Source organism: Cavia porcellus, unplaced genomic scaffold (genome assembly GCF_034190915.1).
Source record: "Cavia porcellus strain 051 isolate PalLab524CR breed Dunkin Hartley unplaced genomic scaffold, mCavPor4.1 scaffold_9, whole genome shotgun sequence".
NCBI classification, from domain to species: Eukaryota; Metazoa; Chordata; class Mammalia; order Rodentia; family Caviidae; genus Cavia; species Cavia porcellus.
In genome coordinates, this window is record NW_026947492.1 from 75,884,029 (window position 1) to 75,904,772 (window position 20,744).

The window sequence follows — 20,744 nt, forward strand, 5'->3', positions numbered from 1 at the left end:
TCCTCGCGCCGGGCGTCTGGCCGAGCAGGCCACTCAGCACCATCCCACCCTCCTGGCTGGCCTTGCGGCAGGCAAGAGAGCAAGGGAACCAACTACACTCCATCTGGTGCTTGGCACATACCACTCTGCCTGCCCTGCATCGAGATCTCAGCCCCAGCACGGCCGCCCAAGCCCCTTCCAGCAGTGCCGTGCGCAGACCCTGGTCGACACTGCACTCTTGGTCCTGGCCACAAGTGGACGCCTCAGTTTCAGTGTCCAGTTCTGCTGAACAACCTTGACTGAGCACTGATCACTACTGCTCCTCTCAGGATACCAGAGTTTCGCAAAGTCCAACTTTACCAGAGCCACGCATTTTAAAAGTTTTACTATTTGTGCCCAGCAGCTCCTTTGACCAGCAATGAAAAGACAAGACCTCCCCTCCTCCTTGCCCTGCTTCATCTTGGTCGGACAGAGTGTAACAGTGTAGGCGTGCATGCCTGGGTCTGCGGCTTACCCCTCTAGCACAACTCAGGAAAACCACATAAAGACTGCCAGGCTATTCAGACTGGGCAGACAAAGAGTGATCCCTCATTCTATGCAAATAATGTAAACAGAGAACATATTGCTGAGGTCAAAGAAAAGGAGAAAAAATAGAATAAAATTAATTGCCTAGAGAGGAAAAGAAGAGGCGTAAGGTTTTCTTAGGGCGAGCAGCATTTGCAATGGAAATCACACTGTTCACACACTGAGTTTAGAGTTTCCATTTTCCCAGTGGCAAGGCTGTGTTCATTATCATTTGTCTAAAGGTTTGATTTGGTAGCCATAGAATGATGGTGAGGATTGGTGTCCTGAATAAAAACAGGTGATGCTCTAGTCAATAGAACTTCATGCCACCAAAGTACATCAGGGTATTTAGAAAAAAACAAAACTTGAAAAAAATCTTTAAAGAAAGGCCATTCTAGTGTGTGCAGTGGTGTCCCATTATGACTTTTCTCATTATTTTGTGAGAACTACAAACAAAATGTTGACTTCTTAAAGAGGACACATATATAAGCATCATATAGACCGTGCAGTTAGTTAAGCTTTCTGTATACTTGGCTTTATCGCCTTTCTAAGCAGCTAATCATTTATCTAATCATCAATCTATCAAATTGTTAGTGAATATTACAGAAAGAGGCAGTTTCTAGGACACTTTACCTTGGGGCTGGAGATTTAGTTCAGCGGCATAAGCGCCTGCCTTGCAAGCAGGCAGTGGTGAGTTCGATCCCCAGTACCGATGAAAAAGACCAAAAAAAAAAAAAAAAGGACACTTTACCTCTACCCACTTCAGCTTGTGTATCATTAGCTAGAGTTCCATTTTTTTTGTGGTTATTTATTTGGAAACAGTGTCATGCTGCGTGGCCCAGGCTGGCCTTGAACTTGTAGCACTCCTCTTCCCTCCTGAGTGTTGGAATTACAGGCACGTGGCACACCCAGTATGGTTCTCTTTAATAACAAACAAACGAACCACCACACTCGCTGAGATAAAATTCACACACCTCCTTATGACTCCTTCTCTTGTAACAACGTTTAGACAGTATTACAGGCGTCACATGAACCTTGTGACTTTCAGGTCTTTAGTGTATGAATAGAGATTCAAGCTTTGAAACAATAAATTTTCAAGTTTGGGAAGGCTACTGGAGGCTTCTTTCAACCATAACAAACAAGCTGCTATCATGAAAATAGCAGGTGACATAACTAGGACCTTCTTCTTTAGGTTGAGTCTTTGAGACAAAACCATGTTTCTGTGACATCTATCCATAGGATGGTCCCCTGCAGGCCTGGTGGTGGTCACACTGCCACCCTTGGAAGCAGCACAGCCATGTGGCACTTGTGGGTCCTGGTTGGTGCGTAGCCCTGCTACCACTGCTGCTGTCCAGTGTGACCTGGCTGCTCCCTTCCAGGGCCAGAGTGCGTGGGCATTTCCTTGCCTCTTAGGGCAGGTCCTAGAAGGCCCGCAACCCATGCAGTGATCTGGACCCTGCTTTCGGGCCCCAGACACAGTGTCCCAGTCTGGCCACCATGTGAGCAAAGGTGCTATGCCGAGACGTCCTGGTGACACCAAAGCTCACACACAAGTGCTCCAGGTGACTTCACAGCTGACGGCCAGCATGGACCACTGGATCATGGAAGATGCTCCTTGTCCCTGCCCACCTTCACCTAGCAGGTGCTCCAGGCCGAAGAGCAGGGTGTCAGGAACTGTTCCCCTAGGGTCAGGGAGCACTTGGGTTGATCCCTGCCGAGTTTCCCATCCTGTAAAAGGCCGGGGTAAGAAAATGCATGCATGGCAGAGTTTTGGGGTGACTGGATACACAGGAGTGATAACTATCATGGCCTGTCGGCCCCCCACTCCTGCAAGATAAAGCAGAAGACTACTATTTTAGAAGGCAACAAAGATTTCCTCTGGCAGATACATCTGCATATAGAAAGTATCTTACAAAATATCACCTCAGATGGTTTGTATTATTCTGTATTCAGGTAGGCAGAAACTTTTAGAAACTACTGTTATCAGGAACGTCATGATGTTTGTCAGTCCTGGTTCCTGGCTGCATGATGGTGTCAATTGCCCATTTAGGGAATAAACAGAGCCTGAAGTAACATGTGTGAAAAGATTTCAGCACCAGGCAACTATGCATGTGGTTCCAAAAAACTCATGCGTATACTCTTAACTCCGTGGACAGAAGCAATCTCTCATCAACCCCACTAAAAGGGTGCTGTATTTATTCCTACTTTAAAAATGAGGCAACAAGGTGCAGATAAACCAGAAAACAGATGGAATTTGAAGAGACGCTGTTTCCCGGATCCTGTACACTTCACTACTGTACCATTCTCTTGATGGTGACACTCACAAAGCCAGGACTCCCCATCTATGTCTGTGGCCCTGCAGTGAAGCTACTGGCCGCACCACTAGCTTTCTTCCTTCTGCCTGCCTATGCCTCTGGACTGCGTAATCATTAACTCAGCCCTTGTACTGTTTGGATTTTACTCCAGTAAGGGCAGCTCCCAGTCACTGGCACTCGCCGTGCGCCAGACCTGGACCAGGTGACCCTGTGCACAGCTAATCTCCTTAACAACCCTCTGGGGCAGGAAAGGAAGGTGAGGCTCTGTGTAAACAGTAGAAGAGAAGCAGTAAAAGAGCAAGGGAGCTGACCCACAGCTGTCCGGCTCCCAAAGCCACAAGTGGAAACACTGCTAGCTGGGCACAGCGCTCACCTAACCTGCACCACAGGTAACTAACAGGCAAGCAGGCAGGCAGCCCCCAGGCCACACTGCTCCCCCAGAGGTTTTACCCTACTCCTTCACCTAGGCAGGACTTCCTTTAAGTGAGGGATGATTTCTTATGCTTTCTGTTGATTGCATGTAATTCTGACGTCCAGATCCTACGCATCACTGAAAAATCCTTTCATGGACCCAAGTGGCATTTCGCAGAATTCACCTTGTGTAGGATGAAACCACGGGAGCTCTTGCTAATGTAGACCTAGGAATTTACCTCCTGTCTTCCTGTGCAGCTCCCTTACCACTCAAAGTGCAATGCAGCTAATTATAGAGCGGTATCAAGATTAAAAGGCAGTAACATCTGTAAAATATTTACAGTTTCTGTTGCACAGCAAGTAGTAAGTGCTAGTTTTTCAGTCTCTTTTCTCTGAAATACAGTTTTTGGCTATGTCCATTGTGATTGACTTTAGAAAACAATTTTGTGAAAATGCTCACTAGGTTATGCAATAGTTGTGATAACACTGTCTGTAGTTTAGTTTCTTCTTTTGCTCAAATTCAGCTAAAATGATAAATAGTAGCTTATTTTAGGACTGAGAAAGAATTCCATCTGAGCCAGTAAAGCAGTTCCTCTCTCTGCCAAAACAGTAACAGGTCTGCAAACAAGAAAGGCCTGTGTGGTCAGCAGGACGATGAGCCCACAGCGACTTCGACAGCACAATCTGGAACTTGTTACATGTCACCAATTTATACAGTAAGGGATAATGAACTTACAGATGGAATTAAGGTTGCTAATCAGTTGCTTTTGTTAAGATCTGGATCTAAAATGCCCCCCTCAGTCTTATGTGTTCACAGGTGACTGGATTATGGAGTGTTGCTCATCTGGGGATTATTCCCTGATGAGGTCCTAGTAAATGTGCTGTTTGGAGGCAGGTCTTGGTTGAAGGAGCTCACTAGAGGCACGACTCCTCTGTCAGGCCCCTCTACCATGCCATTTCTGCCTGGAGCCAGCCAGCCATGGACTAAACCCCCTGAAACCATGACCCAAACCTCTCCTTTACATTACAGGTGTTGGGTATTTTGTCCCAGTGATGGGAAAGTGACTCATATAACTCTAAAGCAGGGAGATTAACCTGGTTCATCTGCAGGTCCAATGTAATCACAAGGATCGTCGAAGAGAGGAGTAAAAGAGAGAACCAGAGAGACCATAGTGAGGACTCAGCCTGACAATTCTGGCTTCGAGGACTGAGGAACTGTCCCCAAGCTGAGGAAGGGGAGCCTGGTTCATGCAGGGAAAGCTGGGGTGACAAGTCTTCCTGACGGCCCCCGCAGGAATGTGGTTCTGTGAGCCTCTTGACTTTAGTTCCAAAGAATTAACTTTAGTTTTCTGCTCTCCAAATCTCAGGGAAATCGGCTTCTATTGTTTAAGCCTCAAAATTTGTGGTAATTTGTTACAGTGGTAACAAGAAACTAAGAAAGTATGTAAACAATACTACAAATTTGGAATTGCACAAAGACAAGCCTACTGTGGTTCTAAGCAGGTAACTGGATGAGTAACAACGTTTTCTTGATTGCACTGCAATGGAGGTCAAGGGAGGTGGAACAGTGAATCCCAGCATCATGGGCTCATTGCTAACACTAATTAGCTGAGAAGTTTTCTCTGCAGTTCAGACTTTAGAACTAGAAATGTCCTATTTGTGACTATGATTAGAAAATAGGACAGCAGTTTAACTACAGTAAGAGTTTTGCTGGATAAGCCGAAAATACTTTTGACACTGTCATTTTTATAATTCCACAAGTAGTTGGTCAGCCAGTTAGTACTAAAATGTATTTCCAAAGGCCGGAGATTTAGCTTAGCAGCTTAAGTGCCTGCCCGGCAAGCACAAGGTTGTGAGTTCAGTCCCCAGTACCAAAATAAATAAAACAAAAATAAAATAAAATGTATCCTCTGGCTCTCAAATCCTTGTATTACTAACCAAGCTCACCACTGAACACCCAAAGGGAACTTCTGATGAGCTTGCAGGCCTATTCTGCTTCATCACAGACCGACCAGTCCTCCCTAGGCCCCCGCCTCCCGGGATAGTCCTTCCAATTCTGTCTCCTCCCTCAGCACAGCCAGGGCCCTGAGAACCCAGAGACTTATGTGAACAGCCCAGTCCAGCTCCTGCTGTGCGGTATTCTCTTTCTCTTAAGCATACGCTATTTATTATTATTTCAGGTTTGTATACTTCGTTTCTCTTGTAGGTTCACGGCACTTCGTTGTCTTACTCTTTATTTTTCTACATACGGTAATACCTCTGTGCACAAATGTTTCTGTTCCTGAACGATTTGGTTTATAAACAGAAGCATTCTGCAAAATTTTTGCTTTCCTGCTCAAACTCTGCATCGCGTGCTAGACAGGAACACAGACGTCTTCCCCAGAACCGTGCACCGCCATGCTTGAGGTGTTCTTCAACAAAACATTAAACAGTAACTCGGGAAGGCACCCCTCTATCTGTAGTGCATTCTTTCAATTTCTAGGTTTCTCCTTCCTTAGCACCGTAAATTTGGTGAATTACATTTGCTCTGAAGTTATATCTTTTTTGGTTGAAGAAACATGACATAAAAGAAGTGTGAGGCTGTGATTGTTCAAATGGTCATGGCCTCATCCAGGATAACAGTAGATTTCTACAGATTAATGCGCATTGTTCAAGGCAGGAATTTCACTACTGCTCAGTAAAGAGAAGCACAAAAAACCAACTCACTGGTTTGTACAATCTTTGTTTCTTGAATCTTTGCTTCAATATTATTGACATGGTATTTCTTATTAACATATTTCTGGCAAGAAATGATGGAGACAAGGTTTTAATCAACATCAAATAAAGAAAAAGTTAGAATCAACGGTAAAACTTATGATTGCTGGTTTATACAAGAAAGTATTAACAACACAAAATGTTAATTAATTTCTAATTCTCTATTCTATTATTTAGTTTCCACGAAGGTTGATTGGACTTGATCCATCATTTTACGGAAAATTAATTATTTCAAATACATGCACCACCTTATGCAACCTGCCTGATTTGCATTGAGGAAAATTCAGCAGAAGTAATTGAGGCACAAGCAAATACTGGCACTGACTGAACTCAATTTTCATTCCAAATTTCTGCAAAATCCCAAGGCACAACAATATCAGATGCAAGGGGGAAAACAAACAAAAGCAATGTGAAAAGGGAACATGAAGAGAGAATATTACAAGAATCCAAGAACAAAGGGACTGCAGAACTACTGAGAGCCCAGAGAGCGAGCTGGAGGACTGCGCAGGCAAGGTGGAGTGAGATATCATATGGCATCCTGACAATTGATGTCTTCATTTAAATGTAAGAATTTACATTCTAATTAGAAAGAATTTACATCTTAATCAGAGGCAGCTGTATTATCTTGTTAGTGTTTTTTCAAAGGTAATGAACTAAAGTACTGCTGTGCTTTTTCAACCAGAAACTAAACAGACAGCATCCAGTGCTATTTTATAGCTTACCTGCTGTAAGCTGCTATTAATATTTTCCAAGATTAAATTCTAACTAAGATCTTTCAGAACTGAAAACTGTATCTGACATCGCTAGAATAGTCCGATGAGGAGTTTCTTAAACAAATGCTTTCCTAACCTGTATTTTCCATGTACTTATTTATCAAGCTAACGGAAGCTTCTTGTGGTTTATTAACATAATTCCGTTTTCCTTTGGAGGCTGTGGAAATCTGCTATAGCAGGTCTGCATTCCATCCCCACAAGACCTGGTCATTCTCGAGCCTGGCTCTGGCTCTGGGGGATCACTCACTGAACAGAGACTTCACCTCAGGAAGGGCACTATGATGGGTAACAAGGGAAGCTAACATATTTTAAAAGAGAACACTGGCTTGAATTTTATGTGATGTTATTATTACTGCACTGTAAAATCTAAAGATAGGAAGCTTAAGGAGCATACACCATTTCGAGGGTACCTGGCTGTCATGGTTAGTGACTTAAAGGCAGTAATGCTTTCTGAGTCACACTGCTCCAGCCTAGGTTGTTCCTAATGATGGTAACGAGACTTAGGTGCTGGTGACTGGTGCTGCTGCTGTGGAACCAAGCCCATCATTCATGAGAATCAGTGTGAGCTCACTGACCCATGGTCTAGAAGAAATTGGGCTTGGCCTAGAAGAAATCAAGCGGGAGAAGATTACAAGTGTTAATAAAAATGTAAAATGCCACCTTTGTCCCCAGCACTATGCATCTTTAGGTTATTGATACTTACTTTCATCAGCTGTACCATTAATATGGAGTTGTAGTGCACAAGAGTGGATAATTTGGAGGCACATTATTTATCATTGTGGAATATGATGTTTTACAAAGCAAAAAGGGAAAGAATAAAAAGACCAAAGATACACCTGCCAGTTCATTAAATAAATTACAAACTTGGTTAATCCTTTCAAAATATCCAAACAATATATGAAAGAGTCTAAAATATTTTTGAGGTACATATGTAGTCTTTATTATACTGACTTTCCGGATCCATAAATATAAAAGAAAATCAGATCTTGTGCACATTGGCTTTGTTTCAAAAACAGAGCAATTCCAGGTGACTAAAAGGGGATAAAATTAACATTAAGGTGACCTTTTCCTACTCCAGGCCACTTGGATGACAAAGCAAAGGAAGCTCAGTTCACTGGTGCCTTTTCTTGTATTTCCCATAAAGACCATTTGTAGAAGAAGCAGTTCAGGTGGCTGTGAGTGAAAGCTGGCTGTCGGAGCACCAGCCCACCTGGGGCAGTCTGTCTGTCGGTCTCTTCTATGTATGATGTGCCAAGAGAGCGCTCAGCAATGCCCAATACACTGGACCTTTGTTTTCAAAAGCGCTTGGTATGTTTTTGATTATCTGTTGATTTCATGAAACCCGTCTGCTTTTGAGACAGAATTTCTGAAAGCAAAGCTTGTTTTATTTCTCCTATCTATGGCTGTTTCGAGTGCAACAGGGCAGACTTCCTGGCAGAGGTGGAGCAGCCTCCTGCCATTGCCAGCTCGCAGCCCGGCTCACACTCACTGGGATCACGCTCACTGGGACCCAGCTCACTGCGGCCATATGGGCTTGGACCGGAGGCCTCTCGCTGCATCACTGCTCCGTCTCCTTAACAAACTCCAGCTCATGCCCCTCCCAGCTGACTGCTGGGTGCTGGGGTCCAGGCACCCTGCAGGTTAGGCTCAGGCTGTGACCTGCAGGATGCCTGGACCATGGGCCCTCGCTTACCACCACCCTGCGAGCTCTGTTAGCCACAGGCACAGAGCCATCACTGACCCATCACTCCACCTGACCCATCACTCTGTGGGTCTTGGCCTTCTCCTCTGTAAAATGGGGAGAAGCTTGTTGCTTAGTGACCTTGTGCCTCCTGGGCGCAAGTATGGTGGATTTTACAGTTCTCAAGTTCCTCCCAGCCCTTTCTGCTCTCCTCAATCACAACACCGAGGGTGTTCTTGCCTCTCTGTGTCCAGCCTTGCCCCCTCCCAGAGCTGCTCTGGTCACAGTGGCCTGTAGGGACCTCCTCCTCTTCCTCCTCCTCCTCAATTGCTGTCCTCAACAAATATCTGGGGAGGGCACTATGTGCTGCGGTGCAAAAACAGACAGGAGAAGCACGGCTCCGGCACTGCAGGGGCTTGCAATGTGGTGAGAAGCTAGTGATGAAGACCAAAGACAGTGTAGCCGGGCCAGCCTGTGGAGCGTGCCTGTGAAGACTGATGCGGGGCAATCATGGAGGGCTCACTTCCTGTGGCACTCGAGGCACACAGCAATACTCAGTAATGTAACCATTGGGATCCTGAATTGGTATCTGACTCGTTCAAGTTATGAGTCTTGCTTCCCAAACCACATGGCAGAGCCACCACAATGAAGGAGTGTGTTACGGTTGAGTCATTTGTGTCAATGGGGGAGGTCTAAAAGTTTAACTTAGTAATGCAGCAGTTCTACGTCCTGTAGTGTACAGGACACTTACTGCTCCAGGAGAGTGGGGGCGCACCTCTATTTACCCATTCACCCTTCAAACAGGTTAGGAGCTTCTTGGACCCCATTTTGCTCAAGATGAGCAAGCAGGCCAAGAACTGGGACCAGAATCATTGGCCAACAGCTGGGATCAGAACCTGCCCAATGCAGCAAAGTGGCAAGGGCAGAGCTGGGACTAGGAGTGTAGGCACCAAGGTACGGCAGTCACCATAAGCACCATCGCGGATCACACTGTGTGGGACTAGTGGCACCAGAGAGCAGTCAGCAGCAGTTCCCCACACCAGGCACTTAACAAGTAAGTGGTGAGTGAAGAGTACACATGTGGACTTGGGGCTTTCAGAAGTCTTCACACTGTCCTGTTCTAGCACAAACTAGATTTGTCTCTGGAGCTGTCTGGAAGTCACCTTGCTTAAAAGTATTCAAATCTATGTCCTAGCATTATTTTTCCTGTCTCATTCCCAACTCACAGCCAGCGGTATGCATATGCTTTCCTGCCCAGGACACTGGGTTCTGGGGAAAAACCCATGACACCAACCATCCATGAGGAGCTCACCTTCCTTCACTCAGATGACTTCAACTCAAACACTAACAATATTCAATATCATGGTCTACAGGCCAGACAGGCCTTACACAGCAGGAAGTGTAATCAAATCAACTATCAAGGACCTCCCTTTGCAGATGGAGTTCACCTTCAGGTATTCAAAAAACTAAGAAGACGTGGAAGAAAAATGGAGAAGATAGGTCACATCTTCATTTCAAACAGAATTATGAAGGCAAATAACACTGGGCTGGGTGTGGGCAGGGGACAGCGCCCTGAAGCACTGCTGCCCAGGGGCCAGGATGCCCGCCAAGGACAGCAAGAGAGCCAGCTCCGAGAGGGGAAGCAGCGGCCACGGGCCAGGGCCCGAGCAGCCGGCTAGGGTGCTCCTGTGGGATTCCCCCTGGGACTTGTAGACGTGCAGAGGAATAAATTCCAAGCCACCACAGGAAACCGCAGAGAGGTGCTTACATACTATTCACACAATAGAGGGAAGTAAGAAGACACCAACTCTCCAGCTCTTCAAATTCCTACCATGGAATGACATGACCTTGTGTGACTCACAGGTACGTTATACAACAATGCTTTGTTACACACTAATGACACAGAAGTAGCACTAAAATTCCTATATTTATCACACAGAAATATGATTTGTATATGAAAGTTTATTTACACGAAAGGTGACACACACACCTGGTAAATGAAGCCTTTGAATAACTGGTATTCCCAGCAGTATGTTAAGAATATTAGATGGTATTTCTACTAACAAGAACTATAGGTACCAACTATATATGGTATCAAATATTATATATGTATAGAAATATTCTGAAATTTTAACATGTAGAATGTCAAGTATTTATGATGTTTAAGTATCACAAGGATTAAATTTTTTTTGCTTTTAGAAAAATTTAACATTTTGATTATAAGTAGCCCACTTTTGCTTTGAAAAAATATTTCAAAATAAAATATATCTATTATTTTCTTTATTAAGAGAGGTAATATAACTACAGTTGCAGAGAATTTTTAATCTCTCTTTTTTTTTTTTGTACAGGGGATCAAACTCATGACCTTGTACTTGTCAGGCAGGTGCTTATGCCATTGAGCTAAATCCCCAGCCTATGAGTTTTTAACCTTTGTAATATCATTTAGAGAAACCACTAAAATGTTCAAAAAGACTGCAGCTCCATGTTCAAGGATGTGCAAGAATAGTTTTCAAACCTGTCTCAACCCAAAGCTTTTAGTGACAATGCAATGACATATACGGTCATGGGGACTTTAAGAGTCTTAGTTTTTGGACACTAAAATTGATCTTTAATTGCTTAATGTCATATATGAAATCACAGCAATGTTTCATCACAGCTAAACTAGAAATCATTTCAGGAAGTGAAAACAGGAGTTTTTTGTCTTCTGTTGGAACCAAACATGTATTTTCTTTTAGTAAGAGAAGCTTTTTCAATAAAAACCGCAGTGCAAGCTCAGGAAACTGTCAGTGACAGCGGCTGCTCCTGAGAGCACCAACACACACTCCATCCCTGGCTCTTTCCACCACCCTCCACATTCTGGGCCCTCGGTTTCAAACACCAAGACTTATTTTAGGAGTGGGCACATCAGTATACCAGCTCTTCCTCAGAAAACACCCTGATTGCTTTAAAAATACAATCATGTGGAACAGTGGCACAGGTCACAGAAACGACGGAACCCCCGGTTGGCCAAGGTCCACGGAGGCCCAGGGTGCCTGGAAAGCCTCGAAAGGCTCCTTTCTTCCCAGCTGCTTTGCCTTTCAGTAACATGGTGACAGTAATGGCATTACGCTAACTGCCTCACATCCACTCCTACATGAAAGATATAAGTAGACAAATGACATTAAAAAAAAAAACCTTCCAATTCATTCCAGTTTGGAGGATACTGACCAACCCCTTGGATCGCTTATGTTTGCCACCACCAGCAGCCCTCCAGCATGCGTCCACAGAGGCTGGCCTGAGCCTAGCAGGTCTCACAGGGGCTCCAGCCACCTGGCAGTCTCTGGGCAGTGGTGGCTGTCCAATAGGGGGCAATGCCTGGCTGGTGGTCACGTGCCTGGTGGTCTCGGCTCCCCTCACCTGGCTGCTACAGGGTTAGCCACTGGGGCAAGGCTTGAGAAGCCACGGGGTCCTGAGAGACCACAGGGTCACAGGGCCCTCCTATGAATGCGCCACGCTGGACTGTCAAATGTCCCCAAGTCTTGTGTGTCGCGAGGGCTGCTGAAGGTGCCTGGGTCTGCGGCTGCCATTAATTAATCCACTGTGGGTTTATAGCTGGAGGTGCTGCCAGCAGCCTCCTTCCCCTTCCTCACCTCCCCACTTCCCCACCTCCCCACCTCCCCTGGATGGCTCTGCTTGTTGTGAGCCTGGGAGCCAAACTGGTTGCAGGCTTATGGTATTTTGTCCCAGCCACTGAAAGCCAACCAACTACATCAAATGAACAGAGAATGCAGGTTGTGACTACAAGCTGTTATTAAGAGAGGCGGTGCCCCCCAGACAACCAATCTGAAAGGAGTTGTGTTAACTCATTGAAAATGTCTTAAAAAATGTGAGCAGCTATCTGTTCTTAAGTGCTTCCCACGTATTCATTGGCCTAAGAGTTCTTTTGTATGAGTAAGATTCAGTTTCCTAATAAAAGTATTAAAACTATCTGCTCCTTCTAATAACTTTGTGATACGGCATTATTGCTCTTATTTTATACATAAAAAATGGAAATTTAGAAGGATTAAGAACCTGATATAAGATCACATACCTCAAAAAGTTGGAGTCAATGAAAAAGATTAATTTTCAGAAACTTTTGATATCAAGGAGTATATCTAATATAAAGAAAAGATTTAGCATATATTAAATAAATGAACTGTACATGTTAAGGTTAATGATTAAATACTGCTATCTATGACAAAATCCTCTACAAGTGAAAAACCATGAGTTCGAACTTCTCATCTTCTTAGATGGAAACTCAACCCATTAAAAATAACTCCCATTCCCCATCCTAAATAAATTTAAAAATTCAAACTTAACTATTGCTTGTTCACATTAGAGTCAGTTCTTAGAGCCTTCCTTTCTCAGTATGTGTGAGTCCGCAGTTACAAGAGCTCCTTTCAGGAAAGGCAACTGTCATTTCACTGGTGATTAGAGTAGATTTAGAAGGACAGGAAGATAGTAATTCATTGGTATACTGTCTATGCCAGGCATGGTGATCCAGCACTTGGGCGGTAAGCCAGGACGACTGCCATGAATTCCAGGCCAGTCTGGGCTACAGAGTGGGTCAAGGGCAACCAGAACTGCACAAAATTTTTTTTTCTGTACTATAGCTAAGAGTTGATATTCAGTCTTTGGGAAGAATAAAGATACATATGCTAAGATATCAAGGTGTATTAGGCTACAACAATAACCTGGTTTTGTTCAGCTATTTTTAAGATGCTGTCTTTACTGGACAGTGCTAAAATGAATCAGTCCTGGTCCACGAGGCATAGTAAGAGCCATCTATGAACCACCCTAGAGACGGAGGTTAGGACTCCCTATCGGTACACCCTCCGGAGCGTACTCCCGAGGGAGTGGCTCTCTCCTGCATCACCAGTGTGAGTGTGGTGGAATCCACATTTACCCAACAGCAGAGCCAACCCAGCAGCCTTCCCAGCCCCTGCCAGCTGCCGGTGGGATCAGGACATTCGGTCTCTGCTAAGTCCTCGGTTTCTCTTGCCTTCCACAGCCTTGGCAGTCCACCCCAAGGCGAGCTACACGTCCAAGTCCAGCCAATGTGTCCTCCTGACCACAGTCTCCAGGCAGGGAGGCCCCCAGCTGGCCACGTGGCTCTGCTGGATCTGAGCTGGCGCCACACAAGAGCTCCCAAGCCTGACTGCCAAGGGGTCATCGCTCTGTTTCCACTTCTCTGTGCTGTATTCATTGGCATTTTCTAAGGAAGGGGTTCGTCTGTCCATCTGCCCATCCACTTGTCCATCTCTGGAATCATGTAAGCTTGTTCAGTTTTTAGTGGATTATTTTCCAATGTTTACCCTGTAGCTCGAATTTCCCAGGCTGGCTGTGGGTTCCTGTTCAAGTTGGTGTGTATGACTTTTCTCGCATCCCTCTGGCACTTTGGCTTTCTCCTTATTTTCTAGCACTCGTTCTAGTCGCCTCTTATACCTCACGTGCGGTAGCTCTGGGCTCGGCTATTCTGCCAAGGCTTCCCTTCCCGCTGCTTCTGTGGTGGGGGAAGGGTCTCAGACACCGACTCTGGGAGTGACCCAGGCTGCTACCGCTGCCCACTCACGGCTCAACAGACATGAGACGCCCACATGTGTCCAGGACCCAAACACACGCAAAGGCAGGTGGGCCTGTGCAGAAGGAGTGCAGTGCCCCGTGACTGTCAGCTGTCTGTCTGTCCATCCTCAGGTCACCTCTCCCAATGTGGACCAGCGTTTCCCAGCATAGCAGGCATAGATGAGCAGTTTCAGTCAGCATACCCACAGGGCACACAGGTACCCAGTTTTGAGCTTCACACCTTTCAGCCTTAGTCTTGGCGGACTCAGAAGGCTTTAATTCTGCTTTCCTGTAGTCACCACCTCTCCCTAATTCTACTTCCATCATTTTACTACTAAGGAGGCTCCGCTTGGGCCAGGAAATTAGAAATAAACACAGGAAAATAGAACTTCAAATTTCTTATGATTGTACCAATGGATTTATAAGCATGTACATAAAAAGTGTGTATTTTTGCTAATTATTAATACAAATATAAAATGTGAAATAGAAAGGGTTTGAAAAGATTTTCTAACTTTAAAAGAGGCTCAAATGACTAAAAATTATCAGCTTAATACAATATGTGTTTAAAGTTTCAAATTTAAATATACTATGCATATTTAATACTGGAATAGACTAACATACCACCCCTGCTACAGCTGGGAAGGGTGAATCACAGTGCTCCAATCTGATTTAGATATAACAGCTGTTCAAATGCCAGGGAGTATTTTACTTCAAATGTGGCTATTTAGTTCTGTTAAATATAAATCACTGTGCTGGCTATGCGCATTATTTTCCTGAAAACATCCCTTTTTAAAAAAGCATTTTCGGATGTGAGTGGAACCATTACTAAGTTCAGTAAGCCTTTATATTTTAAGTGAAGTTTTCCCTCCCGACTTTCTGAAAACCTCAATGGGCCAGTCCTCCCTTCATTCTTGAACCCCATTCACTGGTCCCCTGCTCTTGCCAATATAAAAATAATACATTAATCACTTTTGAGCACTATTGTTTTTGGTGAGACTCTAATTGTATTTAAAGTCTTTGTTTTTTTACTGGAATAAGTTTCGATAGTTTTAACTGTACACAGTGATTCCATCTTGGCCAAATGGTACATGTGTTAAATTATTGGTTTTACAAGCACCTATTCTAGGGATAAAGAAATCCCAAAGTTTATAGTGTAACTACAAATGTTTTATTTAAAGAATGGCCCACCACTGAAAGCCGATGAGAATCAGTAAAGGTGGGGCCTCTGTGGGAGTGAAGCAAACTGGGTTTGAAAAGACTGCTGTGTGGGAGAAGCTTCCCTAATCTAGGGTAGGAGAACCAGCGGTGAGCACACTGATAAATGGGTGCTGTGGTTCATTGGAGAAACTTCCCTAATCTAGGGTGGCACCCAGCTGCTGCGGCTCTGAAGCCCCAGAGTCGAGCCAACTTTCCTTCCATGCTAACTCAGCGTAGAGAGAAGGCTCCACGTGGGCATTTCTGCTTCAGAACACAGCGATGGTGCAGGCATAGGAAGAAGTACCCTGCAGGAGGGATCCATTCCCATAGAAGTCAGCTCAGGGTACCTCACGCAGCTCGACACCCTGGGAGTCTGGGACCTGTGATGAGCAACATGTCTATGGCGCAGCTACTAGGCCAGGCGTGGAGAGGGAATAACATAGCAGTGGCAGTCCTGGGGTCACCATGGGACAGGAAGTACAGGTCTAGCAGGTCACATGCAGCTTGGGGTCTGTCTCAGCCCTGCCGAGGTCAGCCTGGTGCCTGGAGGGGTCTGAAGGACACAGAGGTCAGCCTGGGGGAGGAAGTGGAAGGAAGGGAGCAGCCAAGATGTGGCTCTAAGTGGAGAGATGCCTGCACCCTGCACCCTGCAGGATGAGCAAGGGCAAGGAGAGTCCAGGAGGCCGGGCTGCAAGCACTTTTCCAATGCCCATGAGACTCAGCATCCAGGCCTGCTTCCACTAGATAGAGAGTGGGTCCTTCCAAAGCACTTCCTTAAACGACAGCTTTCAAAATTCACTATTCACAGCAGCAGGAAAACAGGGCTTGTAGTGAAGATTACACCACTCAAGGCCTGTCCAAACCAGGAATGGTGGTACATGCTGTAATCCTAGCACTCTGGAGGCTAAGGCAGGAGGACTACTGCAAGCCTGAGACCAGCCTGTGCTAGTCTGTGAGTTCAAAGCCAGTGAGAACTACACAGTGAGACCTTGTCTCAAGTTAAGAAAGAAAGAAAGAGGAAAGAGACAGAGAGAGAGAGAGAGAGAGAGAGAGAGAGAGAGAGAGAGAGAAAGAAAGAGGCCCACCCAGCATTTAGGCTCCACTCCTAGCACTTCTGAGTAGGCTAATGGAGACCACTTCCCTCCCACTCTGCCCTTGGCCTCCTGGAGGGCAGAAACACTCCTGTCTCTTCCTCTCCACACCAGTACCCGCCACACAGCCCCCAGGATCCCAGACCCACACTGTTGCTCTGCCCTGGCTCCTGCAAGGTACACCAGAGCTGTGTCCATTCTTTACTGGTTTCCAAGGAGAGTTCCACAGTTTACAGAATCGAAATCCCTGCTGATTCACCACTTCAGTGTCTGTTTCTCATTCAACAGACCAGCGCCCTTAGTTTCTAACACACTGGGAAGCTCTCCTCCTGAGCTGAAGGCTACATTTAAAGAGTTCCTGGATGGTGTTTCAACAGCATGAAATGAGATATCTGTTATTCAGTAAGAGGCTTATTCAGGGAGATCATAAAGTCTCTCATAATAACTAGCTTTTTGGTCATCTCAAGAAATTTAAACAGGGAAAAAGAGTATTAGATACATTTACATTCTTAGCTCAAAATTGTCATTGTAAATATTTGCTCATTGTTTTAAATTCAGAAATAATAAAGAAATTCCAGTCTTCCAGCGTGTCCTTTGGTCAAACAAATGGAAATACAGGTACCGTTTTATTTAGTAAGGTTAAAAAAAACACTGGAAGCTAGTAAGGCAACCCTAAATTTACAACAGACTATTTTTTTAAGCTTGAAGATAAAATTGAGCCTTTATAAATGAGAAAATGATGTACTAGGAGCAAGCACTAAATCAATTTTAAACACCAGACACAATTTATGCCTGACTTTAAAACTCATCCACGAAGCATTAATCTACGCAAAGGCCAGGAGCTGAATGAAGCATGACTTGTGAAGCTGATGCCGCTCAGCCCAGCCTCAAGCTGAGAAGGTCATTAGATGTGCTATATCTAAGTGAGCAGCGCATCCCTGCTTCATTACTGATAATTAAGACAAGTAATACTTTCTTGGCAGTAATGTGTCCGTTAACAGATACAGTCTAGTTTGCATAAAATAAGCATTAATTACCATAGTACTAGCCCAGATTAAAAAAATTAAGTACCTGTGTAACATGGCTTCATTATTTTTTCCTTAATTTCCTTAAAGAATTAGCAGTCTCAGAAAATATAATGTACGTATTAAGAAATTCATCTTTCGTCATGTTTTGAATTCATGCAGCACACAACGAAGTAAGTACACTGAAGGAGATGGCATTAGGCTGGGCCCTTGATCGTGGCCTGCACAGCCTTGCTGAGCTCCCTGGCGGCCGTGCCAAGCTGCGGGGCACTGAGACTCGGTCCTCACACGGGACATGTGGCAGGCTGGCAGTTGATGTCCTGATGCGAGCAGAACAAAAATCAGTTCTGACAGAAAGGAGCCTCTATACTCAGTACCCAGGAAGAGGCCTTGAAGAAGGAGGCCAGGAGGCTGCAGGCGCTACACCAAGTAGTCAACAGCCTTTTCTGATTTTACCTTTGGAGCCATCTCACAAGGCCAGTACCGTGGCTGTCTGGAATTTGTGGGCGAGGAACAGAAGGAACAACTTGACTCTGCTGCTGGCATAACCCCTGGCAGGGCAGGCCCGGGGGTCTGCAGCCTGCAGCCTGACCCTGTTTCACATCCGGGACAGGGAGGTGGGTCGTCTCGGGAGTTCCCTTTTCAGAGGCAGCTGAAAGGGTAATGTTTCCTAGGTCTCTGTTTGTGCAAAGACCAGGCAGTCCCCGGGTCACTTGTTCAGCACACTGACCAGCAGTGGCATTATGGGGCAGGCGTGGCGATCGTGACATTCCCATCAGAGTCTGTGCAGCACGGACTGTTGGATAGGTCTGCTTTCTTTGCCTGCCCCCTGTGCACCTCTGTTCTTCAGGACAGTGACAACAGACTGATCTCAGGCTGGTGTGACAGCAGCACTGGCCTGGACTCAGGTTTACTGCACCAGGGCCAGGCAGGCCTTGCTGGAGATGCCGCACTCCCTCACAGGGAGCCCGGAAATGGTGCTTGTCCCTCACCCTCCAGTCTCCACACACACCCCAGGGCAGTGTGTCCACCTCCTCCTGGGTGCTGCTGATTCTTCTGCGGGACACTGCTCACTGTCGCCCCTGGAAGCTATTGGTGGCATGGGGTGGGTGCAGGGCAAAGGTGCAGGACCCCCATGCTCTGGCTCAGAAGAAGGTGAGTCCACTGAGCAGCACACACAGCAAGTGGCCCTGAGTTCCGGTGTATGTTACCTCAGCTCTTTGGATCCTGCTCTCGTGGACACAGAGATTAACAAAGTGGGACACACTGAGCCCTGTACGGGGACTGCTGGCACATACTAAGCATTAAAAGGGCAGGCGCTGTGCAAATGACTGCAACCACTAACTGCAGACCTGGCACTAGGAAGACAGCACAGGAGGTTTTCGGGGAAGCGCCTCGATAGAGTCAAACACCAGCAGTGTCTTTCTTTGGTGGCAGTACTGGGGATAGAATACAAGGCCCCACCACCTAGGAGCTGTATGCCCAGGCCTTTTTCTGTTCCGAGACAGGATCTCACTCAGTTTCTCAGAGGAACTGAACCATCCTTTCTCCTGCCTCAGACGCCCTTGGTACCTAATGACAGCACGCGCCACCAAATCTGGCTAACAGCAGTGCTCTCACAGGTGACCTGGCAGTTCAGAAGATGCCTCTGCTTTGATCTTTGATTCTTTCTATGAAGTCCCATTCGTAGGAGTGCTTTCCACATGTTGGTACTTATTACGGTCTTTACTATTTCAGGTGACAATTATCACTTATATGGCTTTTCTGTTTTTAAACAAAGTCATTACAACACAAGGGTATTACTGTTTTGGACCAGAGGCAAAAATTACAGAGCCAACAATTTCTTTAAAGAAATAAAATTTTAGCTCAAAACGGACCTGAACAGGAAGCTGTTAGGAGGAAACTTTCTCATGAGCCCATGGAAAGGGGCTACAGGCTGGATCAGGACAAGCTGATGTCTTAATTGGTTTCTGTACTCACTCTTCTGCACAGCCGCAGAAGCCCTGGCTGAGGACAAGCGGTCACATAGTACATAGCAGGGAGAACATTCCTCTTCGTGAGTGAGGAGAGCAGATCTCAGGGAGCCTGCCATGTGCTCTCTCAGGAGGACATGTGATGCAGCAGGGGTCCCTTATCTGGCCCGCAGGAGGGGGATGCAGCCACATCAGCTGTGCCCTATGCTGAGCCCTCCAGCAAGGGGAAGGCTCTGTTTGGCCAGGAGCCATCCTCTGATGAACAGTCCAGGGTCCATTCCATGGCACACAGCAGCATGTGGTTTGCTTTCCTTCCTTCCAGAGGGCAGGCCTGCCCTGGTCTAGCTTCCAGTGGAAGTGGAGGGCATAGCAGGATGCTGGTTGCCTTAGCAGTGCCTGGCCACCCAATCTGTGTGGAAAGCCACTGCTGATGGGGCCACATGCCCAGTTTCTGGGCAGACAGCTCCGCACAGGTCTAGGGGGGTGAAGAAGCCTGGGTGGGGGTCACTTCCTGGCACACACAGCCTGGCGCTGGGTGGGGTGCTGGCAGCTGCAGACTTCTGGGGCTGGCAGGGAGCCACAAGGCTCCCTCAGCTCTCCTGGGCCCCCTCTCTGCCATGGCCCCACATGTGGCAGGAGAAGCTGCTGGGTACCCAGTGGACAGGCCCCTGTCTTTAAGCACATGTGAGCTTACTGCAGTTAAAATATCCTCGAGGACAGGAGGACACCAGTTAATGACTGACACTGCTTTCATTTGTGTGTTCACTAAAGACTGTGCCAAAAGCTCCTATGGGGAAGTCCTAAGGCAGCCTCAGGAACGCACTTGGCTTCCCTCTCAGGGACAACCTCCCCGAGGTTACACATCAGAGAAACCACGCAGCTATCTCAACAAGGATAAAAACTGCAAACAGGACGTCCCCTCCAGTCCTTCTTCCTCTAACTGAATCTGCTGTGTTTTGGGGGATTTTTTTTGGTACCGGGGATCGAACTCATGACCTCGTGCTTGCCAGGCGGGCACTCATACCACTGAGCTAAATCTTTGGCTGAACTTGTGCTTTATACACATGCTCAAATTCATCTAACCTGTACACAGAAAGTGAGGGACTCAATTTCACTGGGATTTCTGTCCCCAGGCTTTTCTGCAGTCTGTTCACACCCTGAGTATCATGACCATGAGTATCACAAAAACACAGGAGGCTCACTTCAGAGCAGCTCACCACTGACTCTGCATGGGCAAGGGCCACTGACTGAGGGCACAGCCTGCCCAGGACCTGGTGCGGTTTAAGTATTATGCCAAGTGCTCTCTTCTTGTTCTCTTCATTACATGCAATCTTTAGCATTAATGAAACAAGTCAACTGTATTTTGCTGTGAAAATTTCCTCTACTTCAAGGTATCTGGCA

At 46.1% G+C, this 20,744-nt stretch overlaps 1 protein-coding gene and 1 long non-coding RNA gene across 9 annotated transcripts in view; one reads left to right on the forward strand and one right to left on the reverse strand.

Moving 5' to 3' along the window:
- LOC134477722 (uncharacterized) overlaps positions 1-12,443 on the forward strand; it is a 43,465-nt gene extending 31,022 nt beyond the window's left edge. The window contains exon 2 of the long non-coding RNA XR_010049880.1: positions 6,201-12,443. This is a non-coding gene — a long non-coding RNA (uncharacterized LOC134477722). The remainder of the gene's footprint in view (positions 1-6,200) is intronic.
- Elp4 (elongator acetyltransferase complex subunit 4) overlaps positions 1-20,744 on the reverse strand; it is a 195,056-nt gene that overhangs the window by 40,522 nt on the left and 133,790 nt on the right. The gene's annotated exons all lie outside the window — the stretch shown is intronic.